This window comes from Salminus brasiliensis, chromosome 8 (genome assembly GCF_030463535.1).
Source record: "Salminus brasiliensis chromosome 8, fSalBra1.hap2, whole genome shotgun sequence".
Classification (NCBI taxonomy): domain Eukaryota; kingdom Metazoa; phylum Chordata; class Actinopteri; order Characiformes; family Bryconidae; genus Salminus; species Salminus brasiliensis.
In genome coordinates this window covers 24,318,714-24,335,966 of record NC_132885.1, presented here as the reverse complement: position 1 = coordinate 24,335,966, position 17,253 = coordinate 24,318,714, and positions in this window count along the sequence as shown.

Here is a 17,253-nt window from a genome sequence, read left to right as displayed (position 1 = left end):
TTCCTCACCAGGTGACTTGAGGAATGCCCTGAATGAGATGCAATCCAGGTGCTTCACAGGAAGCTGCAGATGTGAAGGAAAGCTAGGCAGCCTCCTCAGGTGGGACCACCTCTCAAACGGGTCATTCCCCATGAACTGGAAGGGGGGGAGGGGGGAAGAGTTTCTCTCTCCCTCACTATCTCTCTCTCTCTCTCTCTCTCTCTCTCTCTCTCTCTGTGTCTGTCTCTCTCTCCCGCTCTCTATATTCCCGTCAACAGGGAATGCGAGACGTTTCTCCTCCCCTAGCTCTCTTTAAGGATAGAAATGTTGGCGGTGAAGGTGATAACCCTTTTGTTTTGTCTGTAATCCATCACACAGGCTGTCAGGCTCAACAGCCACGGCAGGCTCCTGAACAGCCCTTAATCTGACAGCTCCATGCATCAGAAAGCAAAGAGTGGAATTAGATCAAAGTGGCGGGAGGCAGTGGTGGATTGATGCGCTTTGCCATCTTGTTTGTATCTTCATACTGGCTGTGACGTGCGGCTGCGGCTGCAACTTTAAAAGCGGGGTGGCTATGGGGAGGCCTGCTTCTGGGACTCCCCCTGACTGACGTTAATGCATGTAACCTTTGTAAAGGTAGAGGCTGAGTGACACGTCAGATTACAGTACAGAATATTTAACGGTGTGTTTATGTGTTTGTGGTGGTAGGGTGGGGAGGGGGGAGAAGACAGCTGCTGGCTGGGTGTGCATGTGTGTGTGTGGAAGGGGGGGTGGTGATCACCTCGATGGCTGGTTCGGAAGGCGGCGGTAAGACTGTAAGGGGGCTAATGGGCAACAGATTCAACTTTAGACCTTTAGCTTCCGCTGCAGAGAGTGGCGCAGGACCTGACTGTGGAAAGGTGGGGAATTCAGATTCAGGGAGAGGGGAATTTTCGAAAATCCCTCTAACTAGACCATGTGACAGGTGCTATGCACAGCCAGAAGTACGAGATGCCTACTGCAGTTTGGAGAAGTGCAGAGCATTACACGTTGTCCTTCAACTTTACCTTAACAGGTTGCAGAAGTTGAGGATTTCACTTCAAAACTAACCTGGAGGGCTCTGTAAACCTCTAAACAGATCTTTATAAAGCCATGTTAACAGGTGCCTAATTTAGTCATTCCTCCATACGTGTAAATACCATGCCAAGTAACGTAGCATAGCTAGTTCCGGTGTAATAATTGCATAAGTGCCTCGGCCCCAGCGCCATACGTACTCTCTCCCTCTGCCTAACCTCTCGGAGATCCATATGTGCTGCATGACTGGTTAAAAATATTCAGGAAAGATTAATCTTAATCACAGGTTGGGGCTGTGTGTGGCTTAGCATAACCTTCTCATTAGCGTGTGTGGATGGCGGCTACCTGCCTTCCCTCAGACAGAATGTTCCCAGCTCCTGCTTGCAAAGTGAAACACAAGCGCTACATTCATAATAAAGCACAAACCTGTTATTTCAATTGACCTTCACCACATCATGCTGTCAATGATCTCAACCGAGGACTCAAAGTTTCACTCATTGAGGCAGACTTCATGATAATGGGCATTTGTTTTAGAATATGGCCTTTAGGAAAAGGCAGCCGCATTTGGCGAAAACGCAAATGATGTGACAGGGCATTTAGCCCAAGTGCATTTAAAAATAGTAATAGCGAGACAGCCGCGAGCATTTATGGAAATGGCCAAATGCTGATGCACCCAGTTGTGCTGCAGCAATCCGCTCCTATTCAGAAGCGCGGCAACGGTGGAAGGTCCACCTTGTTTAGATTGCATGTCATTTGACCTTTAATTGCAATGAATGTTGTTCAAGCTGTCAAATGTTTTGACATGACCGCACATTTATCCCAGACAAATGTAGCAAACACCGGTCAAATGAGGCATAATCTCCAGGCCGCACGCAACCTGGCATAAACAAACAAGGATCAAAACGCGAGCAGGCGACTCAAGAATGCTCGAGAACCCGATTCGTTTTTACAAGAAAACTCCACATCCTGTCAGAATCCAGTCGCTAATCTCTAGGCCATTTGCATTGTGCTGTCCCTCGCAGCTCTTTCATTACGCTTAGGCCTTATGTTTACGAGGTGCCGTATGTTTAGGAGCTGTATGATTGACTTAGCCATCTGCTGGTGCTTCACTCCTCCATTGCTGCTGCACCACCAGCGAGCAGAGATTATTGGGCTTGAGCTGTTTTTTGGAGCCGATTGAAGCCATTACAGTAAACACAAACCTTGCTTCTTATAGCATCTATTAAGAGCAGATTTGACGTATCGTAAGTAATGATTGGACGATTCTCGGCTGAGTACTAAATTCTATTAAACAGTGATTACAGGCTGTGGATGTCAGCAACATTTAGATTTGCGACAGTCCTCTCATTTAAGTTGAAGTCTATTACAGATCACAAAAGTAATACAGCAATAAACGTGTGGTTTGATTGCACATAAGCTGGTTTTATGTGCTTTCATCTTTTAGAATATGTACAATTAACCAGTTTATGAAAACAAACTGTAATTTTTTTTAATGCAATAAAAATGACAATATTCTGCATTTGAACAATACATTTTTATCCTATGCATTTAATTTTAGGTTGTTACTTAAGAAATGTGGAAATTTTCAATTCACATACAGTACATTCTCTTCTTTTTATATTATGTGATTAACAACAGACTACACAGCTAATACACCAGCACCCCTCCCCCATTTAAAATGTAACATTTCACCATTTTATTACACTTTAGTAACATAACAAAATCCTGCCAGATTCACATTTTGTCAAAAAGTAAAAAATGGCAAAAATCACACATACTGAGATTTAATGGAGGCAAGGCCTGCAAACAAATACAGTGTCAGAACTTAGTTTTGCAGTGCAGCAAAACTCTGAAAACAAAGTTACTTGCCTATGCACCAGTCAGCCATAACAGTAAAACCACCTGCCTAATATTGTGTTGGTGCTCCTCATCCTCCCGAAAAATCCCTCTGACCCGTCAAGGCATTGCCAGCATTACCTTTTTGTGCTACAGTAGCTCTTCTGTGGAGTTGGACAGGATGGGCTAGCCCTTGCTCACTCACCTCAATGACTTTTAGGCGCCTAGGAGCACTTTTGGTAGTACTAACCACTTCATACTGGGAACACCTCACAAGACCTGCTGTTTTTGAGACATTCTGGCCTAGTTGTCTAGCCATCACAGGTTGGTCTTGAACTTGATTAGGTCACTCTTTAGATTCTTTAGGTTATCTATTTTCCCTGCTTTCAACACATCACCTTCAAGAACTGACTGACACAGGTGCCGCTGTAACCAGATAATCAATGTTATTTACCTTGCTTCACACAATGTCTTTTAATGTTATGGCGTATTGGTTTCAGAATGTGTCTGAATTCACACCAGGGGTGGTGCCATCGCTCCCAAAAGTGATGAAGGCTTTTGTAGCACAACAAAATAAGACCTATGCAGGTATATAATCTAACTACACAAGACAACTGATTAACTATCTACAACTAACTTTCAGCACTACATACAACCTCTCTCTTAGAGTTATCATGTCCCAGTAAACCTGTTCATAACCCAGTAGGGTTCAGTGCGTTCCGCACAGAACTTCCAGTGAAGAACGTCCAATTTTATCGCAATAACGGAGCGGAAAGGCAATACTGCAACTGACAATTAATACATTTCAAACAGTGTGGTAACAGTGTGTATTTCAGCTCTGCAGGAGCATATTTACCAGGTTAGCAAGCTGCTGCAGGTTCTCTCACTAATTAAGCAGTTTAGGAAGTGTACCACCCATTGGCTAAAATGGAGATTCTGGTGGGTTTTGCTGCCAAGTTTGACTCTCTGCCTATCCGTGCTTATTGGTCAGTGCAGTGTAAGGAGAGTGGATTGTTAGTTCCACATAAAATTCATATTTATAGTTTTTAGGCGTATTCATAATAGAATTTTGTAGAACAAATCTGTGGAGATAAAAGGATTTGATTGCATTCAGTGACAAGAGCATTAGTAAGGTCAAAATGCTGGATGATCACCACCCCACCTTGTCCCCAGTTCCCCAACCCATCCCAAAAGTACTGATTGGAGCACTGTCATTCCAGAGAACACAGTTCCACTGCTCCACAGCTTTCAATGCAATGGCACGTTATACCCCTCTAGCTTATGCCTACCATTAGGCACGGTATCAGTAGGTTCATGTTTATCTTCTTCCGACAGTCCTATTCTATTGCCAATACAAAGCTGTGTGTGTGTACATTTGCACATCTGTGTCAGCAATGGGTGCAACTTTAAGAAGCTGAATGCATTCATTAAAAGGGGTGTCCCCAAATATTTGGGCATATAGTGCCGTTTCTCATATGACCCCACTGGGTCTGGACCGCAAGTTTGAGAACCTCAGCTGTAGGCAATTCAGGCTCAGAAGAGGATATCGGCAGAAGCTCTGCTTCAGTGCAATGGGGTTGATGTCCTCTTCTGAGCCTGAACCAGCAATGTTTTTTGCATTAGTGCATGGGTTTATGGGTCTGTGGGTCCATGACACCCTTCTTTCATCTGTTTATCTATTTATGTGATAGTTTGAGTTATTGTGTCTTCAATATGCTGTTAATATGCTGTAGATTTGCTGTGTATAACAATGATTATTAGTGACGGTTTGCTAAGTGTGAACACCTCTGCTTCATTATCTACACGGCACGTTTAGTACGAAAGCGCATACGCGTGGTTGTGAGTGCGTGTAAGTGGTGCAGTGAGTGCAGTGTCTTGGCCACATGCTCTGTGAGTTGTTCGCACTGGCTCATAGGAGACCGAAGCCTGTCATTAGTGCTTGTTAACAGCGTGCTAATGTCCCAGTCCGTTTGGAAGGTTTGCTCTTTCTCCTCTTGGTAAAAGCATCACGGTCAGCTTTTGCAGTCTCCAGCTCAGGAGAAACTCACTTAAGGGTTGAAACCGGTGCCAATAAATAAAGCATAAGGGAAGCAGGCCTCACCGGGGGCGGGTGGGAGTGGGTGGGGATGCTGTTAAGCCAATGTGAACCTTCCACAACTTCCCAACCTTTTCACCTATATCAACCCACGCAGTCTATAGGTATTAAGATGTCGCTGCCTGTTCACAGTTCCGCCATGAGATTTCAGAGAGCACCTATGGCCCTCAGAGCGACGTGACGCTCCAGCTCCGTCCTGACTTCTGGCCTCCCCGGGCCGACTCTCGCGTCAGCTGCCTTGATCCTGCGAAGAGGACCTAAGCCAAAGAGAAAGAAGATAGACAGGCGCAAAGAGGCAGTGTCAGAGTGAAAGGAAAACAGACATTAGGCTCTGCCAGCCGCGTCGTGGCGTGGAGGGGCTTCTCAGGCGTCAGGGTCTTTATGAAATTTAGATGACGCATCAGAAGGCCACAAGAGCTCCTTTGATTGTGGAACTGTGGCTGAAAAATACATCAGTCACAGACTAGTCTTAGAGCTTTGAGACAAGCAAGGGGAGAGAACACACACACACGCTCAGGTTTGTTTTTATACATTGTCAGGACTGTATGTCAGGTCATACATACGTAATATACTTTATATATAGAAGTAGATTTGTGCAAGGAGAAAAAGCCCGTCCATCAATCAAACCCTAACCTTAACCTCAGTCACAAAAGGGAAAAGGGTCTGACTTCTTACCTGTTAAAAAAGTGAAACGTGAAAAAAGCACTTTCACCGGCATTTGCTTGGCTCTGACATTGTAGTTTAGCTCCTGCTAAAATGTGCTGAAATGTCCTGAAAATGTGGAAAATACAAGCACGCGCACACACGCTCACGCACACCCGCGCGCACAAACACGCGCACACAGCCTGCCTTCACCCCGTGTGTCTGGAGACAGGCGGCTAGAGCTCCTCAGTGTCATTGCCAATCGCTGTGATCTAAATGTATAAGAATTGATGGTGCCTTCCACCAAATGCTGTTATGGGGAACCTGGTTTGTTTATTTAATGAAGGCCGTGTCAGTGCGAATCTGCGTCCTTGCGCTTGAAACGGTGGCAGGTGTTGGTGGCAGATTTTCCTGAGACAGGGGCACTGAATTAACAAATTCAATTTACATAATACTTGTGAGGGAGGACTGGCCTCTCCCTGGCTAAGTGTTCCTGCTGCTTGTGTGTGTGTGTGTGAGTGTGTGTGTGTGTGTGCTTATGCTCATGTGTGAGCGTGTCTCTCACTGAGTCCAGATGTCCAGACGTTAAGCGTTGGCCCCATAGACTGTGGAGCAGAGTCAGGCCGGAGGGCCTCCTTTACTCTAAGAGAAAGTGGAGGAGTGGATTCAAAGTTCTAAGGCATACTGGGCAATGACTCAAAAATGTGTTAATATGGTGTATATAAAATGGTGTAATAACCTCAACAATGCAAACGGCTAAAGCATTGTAAATTCTGTACAAACTACGGTTAAATTACAGTCATTATTACTGTCATTATTATATATACTTATATATTATTACAGTCATATCATAAGAAGTAACACATATGCAAGCAGATGTACAATTTGTTGGAATGAGATCATATTACACACACACACACACACACACAGTGCTCAGTTCTTGGCAGCTCCAAAACCCTACTGTGTACATTTCAAATGATTCAATTGGATGAATGAGCATATGCTCACCCCAGCATCATAAAGTTAAATTATGCACGCCCTAATTTGATTTCATCTAGTTTATCAAGCCTGAAGTCCAGCAAAATGCAATATGAAACAGACTTTTAATTTGCGACCTTTCCTTCAACATTTGTTTGCGCTGGCCAATTTGGATGGATCATCTGCTGCAGTTGGAACTTCCAGGCGATGCAGACAAGCGCTTCCAAGCGACACATCACACAGAACCCAGACTGAGTCTGCAGCACACGGCATGACTACAGCATGCCCCGAGATTACAGCACACTCAAGCTATGAAATGCAATGAGACAACAGCATACAGCGAGACCAGAGCATATATCAGAATACAGCCAGACACAGTTTACACCTAGACTAGCATACACCCAGGCTACAACATATGCAAAGTACAGTGTAAACACACAGAGTACAAAGATACTACAGTGTACAAACTACAGCGTGCAAAGAGACTACTGCACACAGACTACAGCATAAACAGAGGCTACAGCATAAACAGAGAATACAGCATAAACACAATTTACAGAGACTACAGCACACACAGACTGCCGCATAGACACAACATACAGAGACTACAGCACACACAGACTACAGCATAAACGCAGAGACTACAGCATAAGCAGAGACTATAGCACACACAGACTACAGCATAAACAGAGACTACAGCATAAACACAACTTACAGAGACTACAGCATAAACAAACTTCATCATAAGGAGACTACAGCATAGACACAGCATATAGAGACTACAGCACACACAGAGGCTACAACATAAACAGAGACTACAGCACACACAGACTACAGCATAAACAGAGACTATAGCACACACAGACTACAGCATATACACAATATACAGAGACTACAGCACACACAGACTGCAGCATAAGCAGAGACTGCAGCACACACAGACTACAGCATAAGCAGACTACAGCATAAAAATCATACAGAGACTACAGCACACACAGACTACATCATAAGTAGACTACATCATAGACACAGCATATAGAGACTACAGCATAAGCAGAGACTACAGCACACACAGACTACAGCATAAGCAGAGACTATTACACACACAGACTACAACATAAACAGAGACTACATCACGCTCAGGCTACAGCATAAGCAGAGACTATAGCACACACAGACTACAGCATAAGCAGAGACTGCAGCACACACAGACTACAGCATAAGCAGAGACTATAACACACACAGACTACAACATAAACAGAGACTACATCACACTCAGGCTACAGCATAAGCAGAGACTATAGCACACACAGACTACAGCATAAGCAGAGGCTATAACACACACAGACTACAGCATAAGCAGAGACTGCAGCACACACAGACTACATCATAAGTAGACTACATCATAGACACAACATATAGAGACTACAGGACACACACAGAGACTAAAGCATAAGCAGAGAGTACATCACACTCAAGCTACAGCATAAACAGAGACTAGAGCACACACAGACTACAGCATAAACAGAGACTATAACACACAGACTACAGCACACACAGACTACAGCATAAGCAGAGACTATAACACACAGACTACAGCATAAGCAGAGACTGCAGCACACACAGACTACAGCATAAGCAGACTACAGCATAAACACAGACTACACCATAAACAGAGACTACAGCACACACAGACTACAGCATAAACAGAGACCATAACACAGACTACAGCATAAACAGAGACTATAACACAGACTACAGCATACACAGACTACAACATAAACACAACATACAGAGACTACAGCACACAGACTACAGCATAAACAGAGACTACAGCACACACAGAGACTACAGTGTACAGAGAGACTACAACATACACAGACTACAACATAAACAGAGACTACAGCACACACAGGCTACAGCCTAAACAGAGACTACAGTAAAAACAGAGACTGCAGCATATACACAGAGGCTACCACATAAAGCCATGCTTCTTCATTTTACCCATTTGTCTTCATAATATCTGAGCAAATGGCCAGTACTCACTGGATAAATCAATTTGTGGTCAGGCTTTAGTTCAGTAAAAGCTGCTTTACGCAGCCATTAGGCATTTAAGTGACAGAATTCATGAGCATCTAATAAACAGTGGGAATCAAAATCTAAATATTATGGACTGTGTATCTCTTTTGCTTTTAAATCTAGCAGGAATTTGCCAGTGCAACTCTGTACACCACACTACTGAAGTGCTGCCAGATTTTTATCCACACTTTACCACGCCACACACACTCAGCTGCCACATTGTGATGCATGTTTGTGATGTTTACTACTAAATATTGATAGACATCTGGTGTTCCATTCAAGCCCAATCAAAACCAAGCCACCCCGTGCAATCACACCAGCCCACCCTCTCTGTCTCTCTCTCTCTCTTTCTCTCTCTCTCTTTCTCTTTTTCTTTCTCTCTTTCTCTGTCTCGCTCGTTCTCTCTCACAGCACAACACAAACTCACCCTTATTTTCCAGGAATACGTGTCTCAAAGGCATGGTATTTTGGCAAGGCCAACGGATGCATATTAGCCAGACTGCTTGCCCAAGAAAGCTGCTAATGTAGACTACACAGAGTGAGCAGAGGGTGCTGGGTAGTGGAGTCCTCCTCAAAGGGAACAATAAATACGTTGTTTTGGTCTACGGGTCGAAATAGCTCGCACTCAACACCTCGTTTTAGAAGGACGGTCGTATGGAAAAAATCAGGAATCCAAGTCACATAAAACTGAAGAAAAGCCAACCATTGATGATTTTTACGATACAGAATTACGACACGGGTTCGAGACACGTCCTTCAGCTGTGCGTGAGGCGATAATGAAGAAGATGAAAAAAAACAACAACCCACAGGTGTTTCTAAAAAGGGAACTTTGCAATATGCTGTTAAAAAGAAAGGCAAATGTGGGACGTATGTACAATTTGCAAGTACAGCTACCTTCTGCTCTCCTTTTCCAACCAACGTATTTAATGTAGTTTACACTGAGCACGTTTCAGAGGCTTCTCTGGGTCAAATTGAAAACATGTGTCACTAGAGAAGAGGCACTTTTCTGGCTTATTAGCTGGTGGCCTGAAAAGTGGAAACTTGAGTTTGCCAGGCAGAATTAATAAGGAAAGAATATGAAAAAAAAACCCACTGTTTTGTCTTTTCTTAATTATTCATAGCTGGGAGGCACCCAGTCTTCTGCTGTTGCCAGTTGACACATGTAGAGGTAGCACACGCAGGCAGTGCATATATATATATATATATATATATATATATATATATATATATATATATATATATATATATGTGTGTGTGTTCAGATGCAAGCGTATGTGTTTGAGTGTGTGTGTGTGTGTGTGTGTGTGTGTGTGTGTGTTCCTGAGCCTGCCACGGAGCAGGCAGAAACAAGCTTTCTCGCTGGGCGCAAATCAAAGTGATGGAGAGCACAATAACCCACAGGTTTGAAATGATGAGGCTCTTTAGATTAGGGGGAGAAAGGAAAAAAAACCCACAGCAGCACAACAGCGACCCTGCGCACAGCTCTAATCGCTTCAAATGAAGTAATGAAGGAGACACCGGCGATGCCAGATCTCCTCTCCTGTTCTGCAAGGTGCAGCACTTGTTTGTGCAAATGTCTGGCAATTAAAAATAATTGGGAAGCAGGTTTGCCTCTAAATCTTCCAAGAGTGCCAGTTATGATCTAATGAAGCTTCATTAGCCATGCTGAAAGCTGAGAGCTCTGTATGACAACGGCAATTAGACAGGATCATAGGCAAAATCATTAAAAAATACCCGGACTAAGATTAGCTTTTCACTTAATGACCAATTCATTAGCTAATTGATTTCTTATTAGTTACAGGCAAAAAAGCCTGTTTGGGCTTGTGCGCGGCTAATTAACAGCATTTACACCATTAGTCAATTCCCTAATTTTCAGGAAAACAACTTTTGAATGGAGCGTGGCTCCAAGGCTTCAGGCCATTTGCTTTACGTCATGTTTTTTTTTTTCCCCCTCTCTCTCTCCTCTTTCCCGATATTGTGGGGGTATTTTTTTGCCACATGTCGGTGCGCGACTGCTAATGCGCCCAATATTTAGTCATTATGCATGCAGGCCTTGTGAAAGATATTGCGTGCACCGGTGGAGAGATTAGGGCCGCTCTGTAATGAGAGCTCCATTGCTCAGGTGCTCCGTGGCAGATTTGTTATGCTTTATATTTTATATGACAGCACCTCCGGATCTCTTTCAACTTCACGCTCACCTCAGGTACGTCAAAGAAATTGAGATGGAATCAATTGTTGCTTATAGTATTTCTTTATTTCTTTATTTATTTTTGATCTGCTGGAGGCTTTATATTCTTCCATCTTCATTTCTGACTGAAATGCTTTAGAAAAATTAGCCTGATATTCAGTCCTTTAGCACCAAATATTCTCATTTTCATACTGAAATCAAACTGAGGGTGAACTAAAAAAGCGCGCTGATGCAGTGCTTCAGTAACGTGATTGTTACTCGTCGCCTTAAAAGAATTCAGCCTGAAATCAAAGCAGCGTGTCTGAGACTCTAATATATAGTAAAGTGACCATAATAAGAATAACACATCCTGTCTGTGAGTTTTGAGCCTGTGCTTCTGTAAATGAATCATGCGACACCCCAAAACACACACAGTTTCTGGCCTCAGAAGAGCATGTGCAGTGACAGCTGGTGTGATTTGTGTGGTACATAGTATCTGTTATCACCTAACGAGATTGCAAGGTCATTTACTTGTTCCGGGCCTCTGGTGGACGGTGTCCGTGTACAGGTCTGGACAACGCTGCTGTGGCTGGAGCTAAAAGAGACATAGGGGAGAGACGAGAGGCGGTCTTTTGGTTTTTCTAAGTCTGCAGACAGAGCCTCAGGGTACTTCTGATTGTTGCTAGTGCTACAACACACACACACTCCCATGCATTCACAAACACATACATACACTTGCATGCACATTTTCATGCTCACAATGATGTTCCTGCACTCTTAAAAATAGAGGTGCTTCAAATGGTTCTCTGAGTGATACCATAGTAGAACCACATTGGTGATGGAGATCTAAACACATCTATATGATAGTCATGGTTCTTTACCAAACCAAAAGTGGTTCTCTTATGGAATCGCTCAACAAAACATGGGAATGCTTCAGCATAAAGCTGTGAGAACTCAATGCAAGAACCTTCTAAATGCTTGCTTCTTCTTGTACCTGGTTTCTTATAGAACCTTTTAAATATGGTTCTATGTGGCACCTAAAAGTATTCCACTGTTGTTATGAGTCAGATTACCCTAAGTCAAGTTTACATTTGAGAAGAGCGCTTTATTAAGTATAGCATTGCTGTCATACAAAAACCTCATATCTTCGAAGTGGTAAAGGAAAAAAAACACCTTAAGTTTCAATGTTAAAAGATTTTATTCCGGGTCATTTTGGAGCATTTGTATTGGTCCATTCATAATCACATTTTGGCACAATGTCAGGAACGACTATCAGGTTTCAATTATGTTTTAATTTTATTAAAAGACTGTCAACATTTTTAAGTTAAGATTTTTAAAATAAAAAGTAAACAATAAATGTTTTAAATTTATTTGTTTAAATGTAATTTTTCCATAAAGTCACAATTTGGGAAGTATACAGTTTTCTTAAATTAGTAATGACCTGTAAAAGGCTGGCATTGCAAAATTGTGTAAAACATAAAAAATAAGAAAAACTATAAACAAAAAAGGTTTCCAATAACAGTGACAATATGTGACTTTGTCCACTTTGACCACTGGCCTTGATCTAGTTACCAACAAATACGTTTATAACAGTGTTGTGTTTTTGGTCATCGTACCTACTGTATATCATTATAACCTAAAGCCCCTGGGAACATGGGAGCTTTCTTTCTACCTAAGTTGATCTGGCTCTTCGAGGCCCCCAGTGTAAATGTACAAAGTATGTCTTATGAATATCTTTCCAAATTATAATTAGGGTCGGCTGTATCAATTTTGCTCTTCTCACCATGTGTGATGGGTGGTCCTAAAAGTGGGTCAGGTTTATGTCAGCATACCTCTGACCAATCACAAGGCTTACATGGCTCCTCTTTGAGTCTAAGCAGCCTGGAAAGCTAAAGCTAAAGGTAAAGCTAAAGATAAACCTGGCAAGCTAAAGCTTTAGCCGTGACTGGGCTGCCCTGCGTATCCTCCATTCTCCCTCAGAATTTAGCACCTTGGTCCTGGGACAGACGGAAGTTCCTGATAAAGCACCCTAGCCACTGAGATCCTCTGCTTGCTGCCCAACCTTACACCACCTGACCATCGCAGTGCATAGCCGGCCCCCTATAGTGGAGAAGCAGAGAGGCCATGGTCACCGGATGGGAGGAATGACAGGGGTATGTTGCTTCCCCAGTCGCAGATAGGTAAACCCAGACCTTAAGATCTGAGGAATTCCAACCTCCATTTAACATTAACAGCTAAGTAAAAAAAAGAGGTCTGTCATCATTTTTGTGATGTTTGAGAAGTCTTTTATCATATTTCTGCATTGCTAAACTAAATTTAGTTTTATATAAAATCGTTCAGTATATTAAAATGTCCTGATTTAAAAATCGCCCTTATCCATAGCTCCCTTCCTGTGGGTGATTTTTTTCCCTGTCTTTTTCCTTCAATTAAGACCAAACTGTGAAGAATTTTAGTTCAGTTAGATTAAATGTATAAAAAGTACTAACACTGGCATCTAGTTAGCTCCAAATGAATGCATAGAAGTGTTCGGTTCATGGCTGTCGTACCTATCTCATAGCAACTTGTCCTGATCTATGGCCCCCTGGCTAAGGGGTCAGTGTGTACGAGTCTTAGCTGATCCTAAACCGTGTCCGGTGCTGGCTGTAGCAGCGGCTGAATGGCTAAGCCCAGGGGGACAGAGGAACACAGCGTGACAGATGGGGGCGACTGGTGACTCCACTCAGAGACTCATATACAGATGGCAGTCCCCCTCAGCCCCCCACCCGTCCTTCCCTCCTACCATTCAAACCCTCAGGCCTGGAGGAAAGAGAGAGAGAGAGGGAGGGAGGGAGGGAAGCAGAAAGAGAGAGAGAGAGAGAGAGAGCAAGAGAGAAAAGGATAGAGAGAGAGAGAAAAAGAGAGTCCACTCGCCCTCACCTCAGCAGTGTTAGCCATCTCCAGTGGCTCTTAATCAGGCCTGCCACTCCGCATCCCTGCGCTAATTAATCTTAATGAGGCTGCCGATCGGTGACTTCTGCTTCTTAAGACGACTGCATAAATCACCCCCCAACAAACGGACGTGCCGCACATCTCTAACCAAACGCTGGGCAGCGGAAAAAAAAAGAGAATGCAACATTAAAAAAGAATCACATAATTGCATGATTGAGCAACTGCAGGACAGCTCCATAAAAGCTGGTCTGACTTCATATCAAATGGAAGCGCCGTTGTCAAGTGACAAAAGAGCCCCTTAGGCTGTAATAATGGCATGGACAGCATACACTTAACCGCTCACTTACAGTGAGCACAACTCTGAACAGGCTTTCTGAACAGTCCCCACCACGGCAACCGCGAAACATATCCACCTCAGCTGGATCAATGTACTGTATGTTAAAGCTAATGGCTAACATCTCCGCCTTTCACCACACGATGCAACCACTGCAAGCATCTATTGATTCTGCACATTTCATAGACATGCAACAACTGGGCCTTTTTATGTAAGAGTTCATAAAGGAGTCATGTCTGCTTCAATGATCTAAGCTCAAGCTTCTTGTCTTTGAGGCCAAAAGTGGAGTGGACTAAGAACCAAAAAGATTGGGAGGGAGGGGGATACTTCAAAAATACAATTAAAATAGAAATAAATGGTAAATGGTAAAATTATTTTAATTAAAAATCAGTTAGAGTTATTCAATATACTCAATATTAGTGGGTGTCCCCCACTAGTGTCAACATTTGGAAGGTCACCATCCACTGCTGTGTAACAGTGGGTAAAAATCTCTCTATTTCATCATCAGTTGAGGTGGAGGTTCAGGACTGAATTTTTAACCACTTAGGGACACACTAGCCAGACTTTGAACAGCAGTAGTGTAATTTGTTGGCATATGTATATTAAAAAATATATTTATCTCAATTTGCATTCCATTTTAAATGATATATGATAAATAATATATGTCATATATATCTCATTAAAATAAATAATATTTCTATATTTATTTTTTTATAGTTTTTCAGTAATTAACATAAAAGCTGGCCTGAAAGTAGAGAATGTGAAAAAGCCCTTTCGACAGCAGCTAAATTGCGAGGGAAAAAAATCAAAAGGGAAGAGCTAATGCAATACTCAGTGTTGGTATCTGATATTGACCAAAATCACTGGATCAGACATCGGGAGAAAAAAAAGTATAATCTACTTCATTATCTAAACTATCATGTAAATGCATGGTTCAAGCCTACATGCCTTTTTTTAGGCTCCATTACTCAACATCAGTGTACCATACAGACAGATACACATATTATAACACATTATAAGCAGTCTAACCATGTCTTTATAGTCTTTACATGCAACAACTCCCATTGCAGACCTGAAGTAAGTAAATGTATGAATTTGTCTAAATACCTAAATATCAAATTCAGTCGTGTTTAAGTAGCCTAGAATCTCCTGAACATAACAGGACGTTTGACTGTCTCTTATAAATTCTTTGGAATGTTTAGATGAATTAAGTTACGTCAAACTATCAAGAAAATCACGCAAAATTGGCCTAGGGGTCAAAGGGTTAAGAGAGGGATAATGATGATATTGGATTGGTATCAGCAGATATTCATGGTTGCAGCGTCGGTATCGAATATGAAAATGTGCTATTGTGCCTCCTCTAATCGGTATACCGTATGCAGTAGGGGTTCCATGGGCTAGTCAGCTAGGCTCACTACTGTGCAGAGATGAGCACTGCTACTTCAGTGTTTCCCACTGGACTGTTGAAAGAGGTGCATGGAGACATGAATAGCCAAAGCCGGTTTACATTTTTGGTGAGGGGTAAGATTGTGATTAGAGCTGTGGTGATTTTACTGTGCGTTTTACATCAGGCAGGCTGGCTGTGCACTTCTGTGGGCAGAGCACCTGAGGCAGAAACTTACAAATACAACAAAAACTCTTCTGCAGTGTCCCACCTCACAGTTTCTGCCACAGGGCTAGCCCCTATTAGCAAGCTACTGACAAAATCACCAAGGCCTGGAATGCTTTTATAGTGTTTTCAGTGAACTGAATAAATGAACGGATGAAAAAATGAACTAGCACCCCTAATAGAGAGTATAAAATATGGTTGTATGTGGGTTGCTGATGGGCCAGATCTTATGTCCACATGAACTGTCTTCAGCCTGTGGGCTACATTTGGGAAGCCCTGGTCTACAGAGTAAATGTGATGTAATGCTCTGCCTTGTGTTGTCTACACTGGTAAACTGGTACATTAGTGTCACAGTTTTTGGTTAACAAAACATTTACTGCAGTGTATGTCAATCTAAATACATTCAAAACCAAAAAAGCAGTTTGTTTACTTTGTGGAAATCTACTTTCTATCTAAATGTCATTTACGATACTGTGTAAAGCTCCCTAGAAGAAAAGAGTCCAATTAAAATGTCAGGTTTTTAGGACATTATTTTAGTTGCACTCAGAAAGCATGACTTCACTGGCTTTATTAATGCTCAAATAAAAAATTATCTGATACTGTGGCACAGTGATATATTTGGACAATGTTGCGAGATTGAATTTTAGTGCTTTCACCCAGCAATAATGCACTCCAACCCTAATTAGGAGAGAATTCACGGCAGTGGTGTGTGTCAAGGGAGTATGTCTGGCATCTGATTCCCCCTCCAGGACCATGTATCATTTAAGTTGGTAGAAACAGGTTAACCTCAAATCCCACATCGGAGGCACATTCCAAGCATCCATTAATTGAAATTGTGATTCACAGCTATATAATCCTGTTCAATTCAGGCTGCGCTGCCTCGGAGTATGCAGAAACCTGCAGGCTTCTCACAGGCCTCCGCCAGCTTCAGCTTTCGTGCCTGGCCTTCTAGACAGCCCCCACCACCCCTCTACACACTGAGTGAGTAATAAGCGTGAAGCTTATCTGCGAATGGCGAGCTAAAACACTGTGTTGTGCATCTTTTATACATTCTTTCTTATGATATTGATCCGAGTTTATTGTGCTGAGCCTTCTTATTTCCCCGGGGTCCGAGGCTATTAACTCTGATATCATCAGGAAAGATCCTCTTACTGAAATTCCCCTGTCACGTCTCATCTAGCGGGCTACGCGGGCCTTTGACCTGCGACAGATAAAAACATTGTTGCTGCTACATAAGTCATGCTTTATCACATCTAAATTTTCGTCATAGACCCCCCCCCTTGCACACTGAGCCCTGGAACAGCCTGACAAAAGAGTGCCCATACAGTCATGACAGCTAGGAGAAAGTGACAGGATTTTAGAGGGGAATTCCACCCTAAATTTGAACTTCCACATTTTTAGAGACAAAAGTGTTTGCACTGCTACATAATTTGTTAAAAAGTATTCTCCAGTGAGTGTGCAAACAAACCTTATTGGCAGTTCCATCTAAAACCAGGGGGAAGGTATTGCCTGTCTTGAAAATGATGAATTGTTTCATATCACTTCTCTCTGTT